Genomic DNA, 14,501 nt, shown 5'->3' on the forward strand with positions numbered 1-14,501 from the left:
CGCGTCCTCCTGTTGGCGCCGCGAACTGAGTCAAAATCAGAGATGTCCAAGTCAGCTCAGTTGGCGCCGCGTCCTCCTGTTGGCGCCGCGAACTGAGCAAATCCTGCCAGCGTGTTTAAATGAAGATTCTGACTTTTGTGGAGGCATGTGAAGTGGTGGCGTGGTAGACAACAAAAGAGCACTTTTTGGAGATATTGGCTTCTATTGGTCACTTAGGGAGGCAAAGAGAATAGCAATCATTTCCTTTTGTCTTACTGGGAAGAGAAACTTTGTGTAAGGGATTAATATCTCAAAACTTAGGTTTTTAAATATTATTCAGTTTTGGGGAGAAGAGAAGATAGAGAGAAAAGGAGAGCAAAAGCCAAAAACGAATTTTATCATCTTTGTGAGATTGCAATCATGGTGATGAGGAACTAAACCCTATTTCTTTGCCAAGATTAGAGGTAGCTATTCTTCACAACTCTATGTATCTCTCTTGAACCTTCATGTATGTGAACCTCTTATTGATTGAATATAGTATGAATCTCTTGTTTTGAAATCTTATCTTTAATTTATATTATTGTTGAAAAAGTTAATATAAATGTTGCTTTAGAGATTTATTCAAACAATGCATAAGTTGTAGAAATAGATCTATGGATTGTTTATCACTTGTATTGCTAAATAATGATGGTTAGATGTATGGTTAGGTGAAGAAATTGCCTAAAGTGTTATTTAACAATTGTTACAATAATTACTTATACATGAGTATTATTGAGGCAATACTAGATTGTATTCATGAAATGAGAATTCATATACATGGTTTGAGGGAATGCATGAGTTTGGAATAGTGAACACTACTCTTGGCAAAGCACTTTTAACTTGAGAAAATCATATTTTACTATTTTAGTTTGTTTCTAAAATTTGAGATAAAATTCCAAACACAAATCAAACCAATTTCTATTTTTCAACTTAAAATAATCACAACTATAGAACGGCGGTAATATCACCCAATCTCTGTGGATACGATTTAAAAAAATATTTGCCTTGAATATACTATTCAACAAATTGGCGCCGTTGCCGGGGATTGGCGTTTGATATTGCAAGCATTGCAATAGTTCATTGTTTTAAGTTGTTACTTTATTCTTAACTCTTTTGCGTTTCACTTGGTTTGCTAGTTTTGTAGATTCTTGTGCATGCGAGAAAAAGCTACCGAAGAGCAATTTCATTTCGATCCCGAAATTGAAAGAACACTCCGAAGGCTCAATAGCAAGACACGAAGAAGAAGGAATTTAGCCCAAGAGAAGAGACAAAGAGAGGAGGCATCTACTTCTTCTAACAATCAAATTGAAGAAGTAGTTGTAGACACCTTTGAAGGAGACATGGCGGGTGTTGTTCCAACCGAAATGTCCGCAAATAGTCCAAGACGTACCGCTCAATTTGCACGCAATGCTCAAGGTGGGGCAAATACGGAGATGAAAACCGGAATCCTTCAATTGGTTTATGCAAGTCCATTCACCGGAATGGATCATGAAGACCCTTTCGCACATCTCACCAAATTTTATGAGATTGCGGGTTCAACGGGAGTTGATGCGGCAAATGAAGAATCATTATTCAAGAAGCTATTTCCACATTCATTAGTGGGGAAATCCAAGGAATGGTATCTTGATCAACCACCAAACATGATGACGGATTGGAATCTATTGGAAGGGAAATTTTTAGAGAGATTTTTTCCTCAATCCCGATTCATGGAAGCCAAAACGGCAATTGCGGTATTCACTCAAGGAGGCAACGAATCCTTAAATGAAGCTTGGGAAAGATTCAAATCCATGCTTAGAAAATGCAAGGGTCATGGTTTTGATGATCTCACACAAATTCACATCTTCCGCAACGGGCTTCAACCGGTGCACAAGACACTTTTGGATGCTACCACGGGTGGATCTTTAATGTCAAAAAGCGCGGAGGATGCAACAATGATAATTGATCGTATGGCACTCAATGATCTCCAAACTCAACATGATAGGAGTCCATCACAAAGGAAGCCGGGCGTTCTTGAATTAAACACCAATGATGCTATCCTCGCTCAAAACAAAATTCTTTCTCAACAAGTCGAGTTACTCACCAAGCAAATGTCAAAGCTCCCACAACAAATGAAGGAAATTCATGGAATGCAAATGACTTCTCAAGTAGCAAGTTGTGAACTTTGTAAAGGTGACCACCCTACCGGCTTTTGTCCACCACCCGAAGGAGAGGAAGTGAATTTTGTGAACAACCAACATCAAGGCTATCAAAGGCAACCTCCGTACCAACATCAAGGTTATCAAAGGAACAACAAAGGTTTTCAACCCTCAAGATTCAACAACCAACACAATCAACATCAAAGTCCATGTCAAAGTCCGAATCCACAAGGTCAAGGTCAACAATCTCAAGGTGGAGGCTCAAAATTGGAAGATACACTCAACCAATTCATGCAAGTTTCTATGGAGAACCAAAAGACTAATGTGGCTGCCATAAAGAACCTAGAAAATCAAGTGGGGCAGCTCGCAAAACAATTGGCCGAACAACAAACGGGACCTTCATTTTCCGCAAACACTCAACCTAACCCAAAAGAGTATTGCAAAACAATTGTCACAAGGAGTGGTAGAGAGGTTAACAATGAAAATAAGGTGGAGGTAATAGTAGGGGATGATGAATTCGTTGTTGTTGAAGATGAGGAGGATGAGATAGTGGTAGAAAAAGAAAAAAGAAAAGAAGAGGAGGAGGTAGTCGAAAAAGAAAAAGAAAAAGATGGAAGTAGAAAAAAAGATAAAAGTGTGAAGAAAAACAAAGAAGGAGTGAGTACAAGACCCATTCAACATCTACCCTACCCACATGCACCATCAAGGAAGGAGAATGAGAGGCAAAATGCAAGGTTTATGGATATATTTAAGCAACTCCAAATAAATATTCCATTTTCCGAAGCATTAGAACACATGCCAAAATATGCAAAATTCTTGAAGGACATTCTCACCAAGAAGAAACGGTATCCGGAAAATGAAATAGTCTTGCTAGATGCTCAATGTAGTGCTATTATCCAAAGAAATCTCCCAAGGAAGGAATCCGATCCGGGACGAGTAATCTTGCCGGTCACCATCGGAGACACTTACATCGGGAATGGTCTCATTGATTTAGGATCGAGCATAAATCTAATTCCCTTATCTATCATAAAAAGATTGGGGAATGTCGAGATGAAACCTACCCGTATGACATTGCAACTAGCGGATAAGTCGACAACTTCACCCTATGGAGTTGCTCAAGACATGTTGGTCAAAGTTGATAAATTCTTATTTCCGGTAGATTTTGTGGTGGTAGATATGGAAGAAGATAGAGATGTTCCATTAATTCTTGGAAGGCCTTTTATGAAAACAGCCCGGATGATGATAGACATTGATGATGGACTCATGAAAGTGAGAGTGGACAATGAGGAAGTCACTTTTAATCTCTTTGAAGCCATGAAACACCCCAAGGACAAGCACGATGTCTTTCGCATTTATGCAATTGAAGAGGAAGTAGTGGAAGTGTGTAATTATATTCATACTTCTAATCCGTTGGAGAAAACTCTCATCGGAGCTTACAACAATTCCCTTGAAGATGAAGAAAAAGAAATCGAAGTTATCTTGGAAAAGTTGGAGTCTTGTGGAGAAATTAAGCAAAAAGAGGAAAAGGTTGAGGAACTAGATGTGAATAGGAAAGATGAAGAAGCAAAGGTTGAACTAAAGGTGCTGCCCATTCATTTAAAGTATGTCTTCCTTGGTGAAAATTTCACCAAACCGGTGATAATTAGTAGTGCTCTATCACCAAAGGAGGAAAATAGGTTAATTGAGGTGCTCAAGAGAAATGAGGGAGCTTTAGGTTGGGTGCTGTCCGATTTGAAGGGAATTAGCCCAGCTTATTGCATGCACAACATCATGATGGAGGATGATTTCAAGCCCGTAGCACAACCACAAAGGCGTTTGAATCCGTCTATGAAGGAAGTGGTTAGGAAAGAGGTGATTAAGCTATTGGAAGCCGGGATGATCTATCCCATCTCCGATAGCGCATGGGTAAGTCCGGTTCAAGTGGTACCAAAGAAAGGTGGGATGACGGTCATCCGAAATGATAAGAACGAGTTGATTCCTACAAGAACGGTAACCGGGTGGAGAATGTGTATCGACTATAGGCGGTTGAACCAAGCCACAAGAAAAGATCATTTTCCACTACCATTTATGGATCAAATGCTAGAGAGATTGGCCGGTAAAAACTTTTATTGCTTCTTGGATGGTTATTCGGGATATAACCAAATCACGGTAAACCCGGCGGACCATGAAAAAACGGCTTTTACATGCCCATTTGGTGTCTTTGCCTATCGAAGGATGCCATTCGGTTTATGTAATGCACCGGCAACATTTCAACGGTGTATGCAAGCGATTTTCTCGGATTTGATTGAGGAGTGCATTGAAGTTTTTATGGACGACTTTTCCGTTTATGGTGAGTCTTTTGATTTATGCTTGAAGAATCTAGATGTGGTGCTCGGAAGGTGTGTAGAAACAAACCTTGTGCTTAATTGGGAGAAATGCCACTTCATGGTTACCGAAGGAGTGGTTCTTGGTCACAAAATCTCGTCAAGGGGTTTGGAAGTTGATAAGGCTAAGGTAGAAGTGATCGAGAAGCTGCCCCCACCGATCAACATCAAGGGAATACGAAGTTTCCTTGGTCATGCGGGTTTCTACCGGCGGTTCATCAAGGATTTCTCCAAAATAGCCAAGCCATTGAGCAACTTGCTCAACAAAGGTATGACTTTTAACTTCGATGAATCTTGTTTAAAAGCCTTTCATGAGCTTAAAGAAAAACTTGTCACCTCACCCGTAATCGTTGCACCGAATTGGAAACTCGATTTTGAACTTATGTGTGATGCTAGCGATTATGCGGTCGGGGCTGTTTTGGGTCAAAGAAGGTCTAAAGTTTTTCATGCGATTCACTATGCTAGTAAAGTTTTGAATGAAGCACAAATAAATTATGCTACTACGGAGAAGGAATTACTAGCTATAGTTTATGCCTTGGAAAAATTTAGAGCTTACTTGATCGGTTCTAAGGTAGTTGTCTATACGGACCACTCGGCCATTAAATTTTTGTTGACCAAACCGGATTCTAAGCAAAGGTTGATCCGTTGGATTCTTTTGCTGCAAGAATTTGACTTAGAAATCCGGGATAAAAAAGGGTCCGAAAATTTGGTGGCGGACCATTTGTCTCGTTTGGTCAATATAGATGTGACAATGAAAGAAAGTGAGGTGAGAGAGGAGTTCCCGGACGAGAAACTCTATGCGATACAAGTGAGGCCTTGGTTTGCCGATTTTGCAAATTTTAAGGCAACCGGTTTGATACCGGAAGACCTCACTAGTAATCAAAAGAAGAAGTTCTTGTCCGATGCTAAGCAATATGTGTGGGATGACCCATATCTTTTCAAGGTGGGAGTGGACAACATTTTGAGAAGATGTGTCACGAGTGAAGAGTCCAAAGACATTCTTTGGCATTGTCACAACTCCCCATACGGAGGACATTATAGCGGTTTACGTACAGCCACGAAAGTCCTTCAATCGGGATTTTATTGGTCGTCATTGTTTAAAGATGCCCACGAACACGCTAAAAGTTGTGATCAATGTCAAAGAAGTGGGGGAATAGGCAAACGAGATGAAATGCCACTAACCAACATGCTAGAAGTTGAAGTATTTGATTGTTGGGGTATTGATTTTGTTGGCCCGTTTCCTCCGTCTCTTGGTAATGAATATATTCTAGTTGCGGTTGACTATGTGTCCAAATGGGTGGAAGCAAGTGCTTCACCTAAGGCCGACTCCAAAACGGTAATCAAATTTTTAAAGAAAAACATATTTTCCCGTTTTGGTGCGCCTAGAGTTTTGGTAAGTGATGGTGGTTCTCATTTTTGTAATGCACCTTTGGAAAAAGTGTTAGAACATTATGGTGTCAAGCACAAAACCACCACTCCTTACCATCCTCAAGCTAATGGTCAAACCGAAGTCTCTAATAGGGAAATTAAACGGATTCTTGAGAAAACCGTTTCAAGTGCGCGGAAAGATTGGTCTACAAAGTTGGATGAAGCCTTGTGGGCATATCGCACTGCACTTAAGGCTCCAATAGGTTTGACACCATTCCAAATGGTCTATGGTAAGACTTGCCATTTACCGGTTGAATTGGAACATAAAGCTCTTTGGGCTCAAATTTTTAAACTTTGATTCCAATTTAGCCGGGTTAAAACGGAAAGATCAGCTTCATGGAGTTGAAGAATTAAGAGACACCGCTTACCACTCGAATAAACTTTACAAAGAAAAAGTGAAAAAGTATCATGATGGTAAAGTGAGGTCAAAAGAATTTCATGAAGGACAAATGGTACTCCTCTTCAACTCTAGGCTCAAACTTTTTCCGAGCAAATTAAAATCGAAATGGTCGGGACCATTTGTAGTAAGGGAGGTTCGGAATTATGGAGCAATTGTTGTGGAGGACCCAAAGACTAAGGCCAACTGGACGGTAAATGGGCAAAGACTGAAGGTATATCATGGTGGTGATTTCAATCGAGACGTAAGCATAATTTCGCTTATCGAACCTTGAATCATCATGGACCGTCGAGCTCAAACGACGTTAAACAAAGCGCTTGTTGGGAGGCAACCCAACGTTGTAAGTTTTACTTTTATCTTTGTTGTTTTCTTTATTTACTGGTTTCGTAATATGCGTGTGCTATTGAAAGTCTGTGGACGCGCCGCGTCACCTTTGTTCGCGCCGCCAAGTAAGGGGCAGAACCAAAGGTTTTCCATCTCGCTCAGGACGCGCCGCGTCCCCTTTTTCGCGCCGCCAAGTAAGGGGCAGAACCAAATGTTTTTCATTTCCATTCAGTACGCGCCGCGTACTTGTTTGCGTGCCGCGTCACTTACGGGAATCAGATAGTAACTTTGTTTTTAAAAGGGGGCCCTTTGTTTTCTTCACTCCTCTTTAACCATTTTCCTCAAAACCCTCTCACAAACAAAAACCCTAACCTCTTCACTCCACAACACCCACACTCACTCTTATCATCCCCAATCCTCACTCTAATCACTCTTGCACTCTCAATCAAGGTATGTTCTTCTACATTTCTTCTTTTCCTTCCTTTTCAAATTTTTAGGGTTAGGAAAAGGGAATTGTTGGAGCTTGCATGTGTTAGCACCATTGATTAATCACTGCAGTTAGTCTGTTTTTCGTAAATTGAGATGGGATTGGGTGATTTTGCTTACAATAACTTGAAGGTTGTGGGGATTTGTATTTTTGCTTGTTGAATTTTTCTAGGTTTCGCCCAGGACGCGCCGCGTCCTCCTTGTCGTGCCGCGAACCCAGTCTAATTCAGCCACTAATCTGTGTTGCCTTATGCTGATGATGGTGGTTGTCTGTATTGTTGTGCTTGTTGTTTTCTGTGCAGATGTCTAAGCGTACTAAGACTACAGGCCCTAGTAGAATAATGAGCAAATTTCTCAGTGACGAATGTGAAGCGTGATACAACGAACTGGTTCAGAGAACAATTGTGGCCGAGCGGTTAGTTCAATTCAACCCGAACGGCAAGTTCAGCAAGATCTTAAGTATCATCGAGGGGCGTAAGTGGAATGTATTGTGCGAACCGGTGAGAGATATCAACTATGACATTGTGCGCGAATTTTACGCCAATGCCTTGCAAGTGGAAGAAGGAAAGGCATATCATTACAGGACCAGAGTGAGGGGCAAGATTATTGTCTTCAATAGAGATGCGATCAACAATTTCTTAGGAAATCCCCTACAACTGAGAGAAGGAGAAAAATGCGCGTACCGCATGAAGAACGATGCTGCAGATTGGGATTATGATTGGGTGAGCAGCAAACTGTGTAAGGAAGGTAGAACGTATGTGTTGAACGAGCAAGGACACCCGAAAAATTGGAGAAGGGAAGATTTTAACCTGGAAGCTCGAGCACTCCTGGTCTTACTTTTGAACAACTTCAGGCCACGCTCTCACACCACCACTATCCCAATAGAAGTGGCATGCTTGATGTCATTTATCATAGACGGACAATCGGTCGACATAGCCTCCATCATAGCCAATGAGATGAGAAAGGTAGCAACAAGTGGTACAAAATTTGGTGGAAAGGCCGGAAATCTCATCTACCCCGCGTTGATTATGGGGTTGTGCAAGAAAGCCAATGTGGCAATCCCACAGGAGGTACACTTCAACATTACCACTATTATTAACGATTATTTTGTGAGCAGGTTTTGTGAAGGGGTAACAAGCAGGGCTGAAAGACCAGGAACTTCCACTTCCAGGGCGCGTGTAAGTCGTCCGGCTGCGTTCAATCAAATGGAGTTTGCATCTTACTGCTGCGAGAACTTTGAGGCTTCAAGGAGGTCTCAAACTTTTCTTTTCGATGCCATGCAACAACAATTTCAGAACACCTTTTTGGCACCGGAGTCTCGCACCTTCCCTTCCCAAGCGGATTATGTGGCATATGCTAATTGGCCTGAGGGCAGGCCAGCGTTTATGGGGGGAGGCAGTGGTCAGGCTAGTGGAAGTGGTGCTGCAAATGTGGATGCTCAAATGGATGATGTCATAGGTCCGGTCCGGGGAGGTGATGAAGATGATGCTTGAAGAGGAGTTGGTAGCTTTAGAGTAGTTTTTTTTTAGTATTTATTTATTTTTTTCAGCAATTTTAATTCCTAGTATTTTAATTCTAGTACTTTAGTTAAAGTTAGTTTATTGTATTTTGATAGTGGTACTTTTGAAGACTATTTTGCATGTTACTTGTGTGTAATTGTCAAGTAAGAAAAAGCTCCCGGTTGTGGAATGTGAAGAAAAGAAAATTTGGGTTTAAGGAAGTTTATTGAGTGAATTTGGAGAAATGCTCCCTTAGGAACTTTTGTTCGATTTCCTTCGATTTTATCCCTTCCTTGTAAACCAAGCCCCACTACAACCCATGAAAGACCTTTGATTCTCATTTTGTTCACATAATTGGTGTTTTTCTTGATGAATGCATAATTTAAGTGTTTTCGATTTCATTGTTCGGGTGAGTGAAAGGAACCTTCATAATCTCATTATACTCAAATTGTGTGTAGGAATGATTCAAATTTGACATGTACTTTTTTGGAACTTCTTGATATGTATTTTTGTGCACAACCATTGAACATTGTTGTCTTGCTCTAGTATTGAGGTAGGTGTACCACAAATGAGCCTTATGCTTTTGAACCACCCAATTGCTTGAAATTTTGTGAATCGTTCTCTTGTTTTCCTTTGTGTTCTTTGTTGAGAATTTTTGTTTAGGGACAAACAAAATGGCAAGTTGGGGAGAGTTGTTAGGGACCAATTAGCAGTAAAATTCACATCTTTTTATTGGTCCCTTTTAACTAATTTCGATTCAAATCGTATGGTTTTAATCACACAATAGGTAAATATGTCATTAGTCGTGTTTTAATTCTATTTGAGTAGGTATTTCACTTTCATTGCTAGTTTTGCAGAAATTTACATCATGAATTGATCAAAGAGGATACAAGCGGAAATGACGCAAGGAAGCTGCCAAGAAACCAAGGAAGAATTCATCATCAAGCTAGTTCGCGCCGCGGCCTCCTGTTGGCGCCGCGAACTGAGTCAAAATCAGAGATGTCCAAGTCAGCTCAGTTGGCGCCGCGTCCTCCTGTTGGCGCCGCGAACTGAGCAAATCCTGCCAGCGTGTTTAAATGAAGATTCTGACTTTTGTGGAGGCATGTGAAGTGGTGGCGTGGTAGACAACAAAAGAGCACTTTTTGGAGATATTGGCTTCTATTGGTCACTTAGGGAGGCAAAGAGAATAGCAATAATTTCCTTTTGTCTTACTGGGAAGAGAAACTTTGTGTAAGGGATTAATATCTCAAAACTTAGGTTTTTAAATATTATTCAGTTTTGGGGAGAAGAAAAGATAGAGAGAAAAGGAGAGCAAAAGCCAAAAACGAATTTTATCATCTTTGTGAGATTGCAATCATGGTGATGAGGAACTAAACCCTATTTCTTTGCCAAGATTAGAGGTAGCTATTCTTCACAACTCTATGTATCTCTCTTGAACCTTCATGTATGTGAACCTCTTATTGATTGAATATAGTATGAATCTCTTGTTTTGAAATCTTATCTTTAATTTATATTATTGTTGAAAAAGATAATATAAATGTTGCAAACTTGGTAGTTGGTTTGAGGAATTGGCTTGGATGATTGACCAGAGCAAGGGTAAAGGGTGGGGAGATTCTATTCTAAAGTATGCATTTGCTGAAACAATTTATGGGGTGTTGAAGTTTCATAATGAGTGCAGTTTCGGTAAAAGCTCAAATAGGCAGTTAGTTGGTACTAGAATTATTGATAGTATAGTTTATAGAATATGGATGAGGCCTCATCTAAGAAAACACATTAGCAAGCTCATAATGCCATAGGTCTTCATTTTTATTAATTGGTGGTTGGCTCGAACCGTTTGATCGCCCTATTGGTACTTGTCTTTTGGAGTTAATAAAATTTCTTTTATTAAAAAAATAACATAAAGTAACTTTTAAAAGATTTCAATGCTCGAATAACATGCATTTAGAATAATACTTTTCAAAACATCATATATGGTACTAAGTAAAATCATAGTGCTTATATGACATCCAAAACATGTACAATACATGGTTTCATAACATATTACATCTACAAAGTGGATGTCAAAATAAAATGGTAAACAGTCACATCAGAAACATAATAAATGGACAATAACCTAAAAGTTATCTAAAATATGCAAAATCTCCTCAATAACCTAAAAGTACGCTTTAGATGCTAGTAGAAGATTATTATCTTTGGAACTGTAGAAGTACTTGGATTCAACTTCAACCATAACATAGTTATTTTGCAAGGTTGTGCGATCATCCTTTTATTTTGAATGGTGTTTCGATTTATAATGTTTTGATGATGAAGAATGTTGTTTTTTTCATTCACTAGGGTGCAAAAATATTTTGAGAAATAATGAAAACTGAACGAGACTTAAAATTATGATGTTGGAATAAAGTAATGTTTAGAGTTCATATCTAGGTTGGTAGAAAAAACTGAGGGAAAAAAGTTGACATAAATGTCGCTTCCAATTTAATTAACTAAAATATTAATCAGCAATTTGTGTCAATTTTCAATACAACCGACTGAAAAGATAATTTAAAAAATAGATGCGCAATTTTGGTTCTAATTAAAGCATGAAATGGCAAGAGTTAGAAACCAAAGCGCAATCTCTGAACTACTTTTTATGTCTATTTTAGAAAAACCCGAGGGATAAAATTTATAGTTTATAAAAAGACACTAAAATGGCAAGTTCTAGGTCATTTGACCTCGGTTTTTAATTGGTTGAGGTAAAAGTTTGTTAGTAAATGTATTATTTATAGTAGTGACCCAACAAATATGTGTGTTCATATTATGTTATGAAGTATACGTGAGATATAGTCGTTGAAAGCATTAGTGATTCGGGGTCTAAGATATTTACTTTTCCATGTGCACGTAATCTATTTTTATTAGTTGTTTTTGCTAACTAGTAAAAGTTTTATATTACAAGGTTTATGTCGTGGTTTTGTAGGGTAATCCAATTTTTTTTTCAAATTATAGGTGGGTAATGACCCAACACCATTACCACAAGAAGATATAAATGACATTTGTTCATGTTGGATCGGTTCCTTCCTGTCATTTTATAGTCTTAAACAACACTAGTTTTTCCTGGTATTTGTAACCAATGTGTATAGGTTTTTTTCTACAGATATGTATTCAGTTTTGTCATCTAGTTCTGTTATCAAATATGTATATAGGTTCTCTTAGTGTACCATTTTGAATATGAGCATACTAGACTATGTTACAAATTGTGTAAACAAAATAATTTTGTATATGTAAAATAAAATTTTCTAGTTCGTTTAGAGATGTGTAAATAGATTTTGTATTGAAATGTGTATATAACTTCGTTCTAAAAAAATACAAGTAAAAATTTATAACAAATTATATTAACAAAAAATGCTTTTCCCCTCTGTTTGAAATTCAAACTAAGGTAAATACCTATTTTTCATCTTAGATATCACCAACAACTAAGAGGTATACTGGCACACGGTTTCTGGTTTTAAAAATAAAAAATATAGTTGTCGAGGCTCTAATTTATGTCAAGTACAATTTTTATCTCAATGAAACTTTAACTAAGGAAAAAATTGACTAATTTTCACGACTCTTTGTTATCTTGTCTAGAAAATCAAGATAAGTCCCATTTTTCAACCGAGGCAAAACAGTTTTTTGGTTGTATTGTAATTAGTTAGCCCAATTCATATATTGTCTTATATAATTATAAGTCTATTTTTTAAAATAATTTTCAAATTCATACATACATTAACAACTTCATTTTCAATAATAATTTTATTGAATAAGTATTTAAAAATATAAGCACGCTTTTATATCTATTTTGTCAAAAATTCAATAAATATTCCAAATATTAGAGAAATCTCAAAAATCCAAAAACCAAGAATTTTGTAAAAACCATCTATATTAATCCATATATCCGAAAAACCACCAAGTTTTTTAAAAAATTCGAATAACTATAACGATATTTTGATAAAATTTATACATAATGGAGGATGTCGGATTTAATTGGATGGGTGCCACAACATTTCAAGAAAAATAGAAATATTTCTCAAAAGAGCTACCACAAACTCTAGAGCCATTAGGATGCCTTAATTTATATTCATTTGAAAATACATGGTATGAAGCACGAATGAAGAAGAAGCGGGTGAAATTCTAATTAAACAAAAGAATATATTTTTGTTTATCAAATTCCATCTTACATCTCAAATATATATGGATATTTAAAAACTAAATATCCATCGTCAATTCATCACTTGATTAATATAAATTCTTTCAAAAACCTAAATAGTATTCCTATCATTTTTTATTTAAAATATTATTTGACTCTTTTTAAAAAATATCTAAAAGAATAACAATTATTGTGTGGAAAAAAATACTATAAATAATTTTACAAGATTATTTTTATAAATAGTACAGGAAAGTGTAAATGAACAAAATTATAAAAAATGAATGATAAATAATTGAAAATATAATAAAAATAAAAGTAAATAATTTTTTATTTCATAACAGCATTTTTCTTCAAGCAATGTATAATAGAAAAGGGAGAGTTATTTATTTATTATTTTGATGGTTATAAATTACAATAACTCTTTCTTAGTTTTCGAAACAACAGCATCTCGCATTCCATGGAGTATTATAAACACATCTGCCACCAGATTTGAAACCCATATCAATGCAAGTTTTATTACAAATTGGATTGTCTCCTAAATCTGTGCATCTTCTACGTATGCATTTATTTGGCTCACGATCTTGAGACTTCACAGATGCTACAATCAAATTAGAGTTCATTAATCCAAATGGTTAAGAAGTCTAAAAATTAAAAGCTAACATTATTTCATTACCTGCTGAAAGCAAAACCATAGCAATTATAAAAATACAAAAAAGAGAGAGGCGGTCGAAACGAAAAGTCATTTTGTAGAATTTCACCCTTTATTTTTCGGTCAGATCAACTAGTGTATATATCTTTATCTATCTATCCATCTATATGTATATATATATATATATATATATATATATATATATATATATATATATATATATATATATATATATATATATATATATATATATATATATAATCCCTTCCTTCTTTATATAAAATATTGTAACTTTTCAAAAGGTCTTTCCATTAGCTTATATAATTTTTTTATAATAAAAATGAGCAAACCATCAATATAAAATCTTACTTTAAAAAGAGTCCCAATAGAAATATCTCTTTAATATATTGATGAATAAGAATTTTTAATTATTGTATAATTAATTTTGTTGTATATTATCCCCTTTTGAAAAGACTTTTCCATTAAATTTTAATTCTTATTTTTGTAGGAAATATTTAATTCTAACATTAATAGCTCTTATTTTAATATATTAAAATGTTAATTCATTTTTTTAAATGTCTACACAAATAATATTTATTATTATTATTTTATTATTAATAAAGTTTCAAAAAGGTTTTATCATTACATATTTTAAATCTATATCATAAAATTTAACAAAATGTCTTTATACAATCTTAGCTAAAAAAGTGTCCATATAAATAAACTCCTTAGAACACTGGAAATATTTTTTTTGATTCTTTTTATATTATTTTATTCATATCATATTATCTACACAAATGTCACTTTAATTTTCAATTTTTTTTCAAATTTTATTAGATTTAAGTCTCTCCGTATTTTAGTATGAAAATTTAAGTTTTACTTTAATAGATCTTATTTTTATATCTAAAAACACATTTCATTTTTACAAACTCCGCTGAATTTTGCGGGTAGGATGCAGTTGATTAAAAGTGTTTTATTTGCCATTGCAAAATACTGGTTATATTGTATGCCCCTTCCAAAGAAAATTATAAAGGATGTTG

The 14,501-nt window shown here is 36.2% G+C and overlaps 1 long non-coding RNA gene across 1 annotated transcript; it reads right to left on the bottom strand.

Annotated features, from left to right (window-relative positions):
• Positions 1-13,116: 13,116 nt before the first annotated feature.
• Positions 13,117-13,617, bottom strand: LOC131611536 (uncharacterized). The gene is made up of 2 exons (XR_009286970.1): positions 13,486-13,617; positions 13,117-13,410 (listed from the first exon to the last, which is right to left on the bottom strand). It is a non-coding gene; the product is annotated as an uncharacterized LOC131611536 (long non-coding RNA).
• Positions 13,618-14,501: the final 884 nt, after the last annotated feature.

Source organism: Vicia villosa, linkage group LG6, assembly GCF_029867415.1.
Source record: "Vicia villosa cultivar HV-30 ecotype Madison, WI linkage group LG6, Vvil1.0, whole genome shotgun sequence".
Taxonomy (NCBI): domain Eukaryota; kingdom Viridiplantae; phylum Streptophyta; class Magnoliopsida; order Fabales; family Fabaceae; genus Vicia; species Vicia villosa.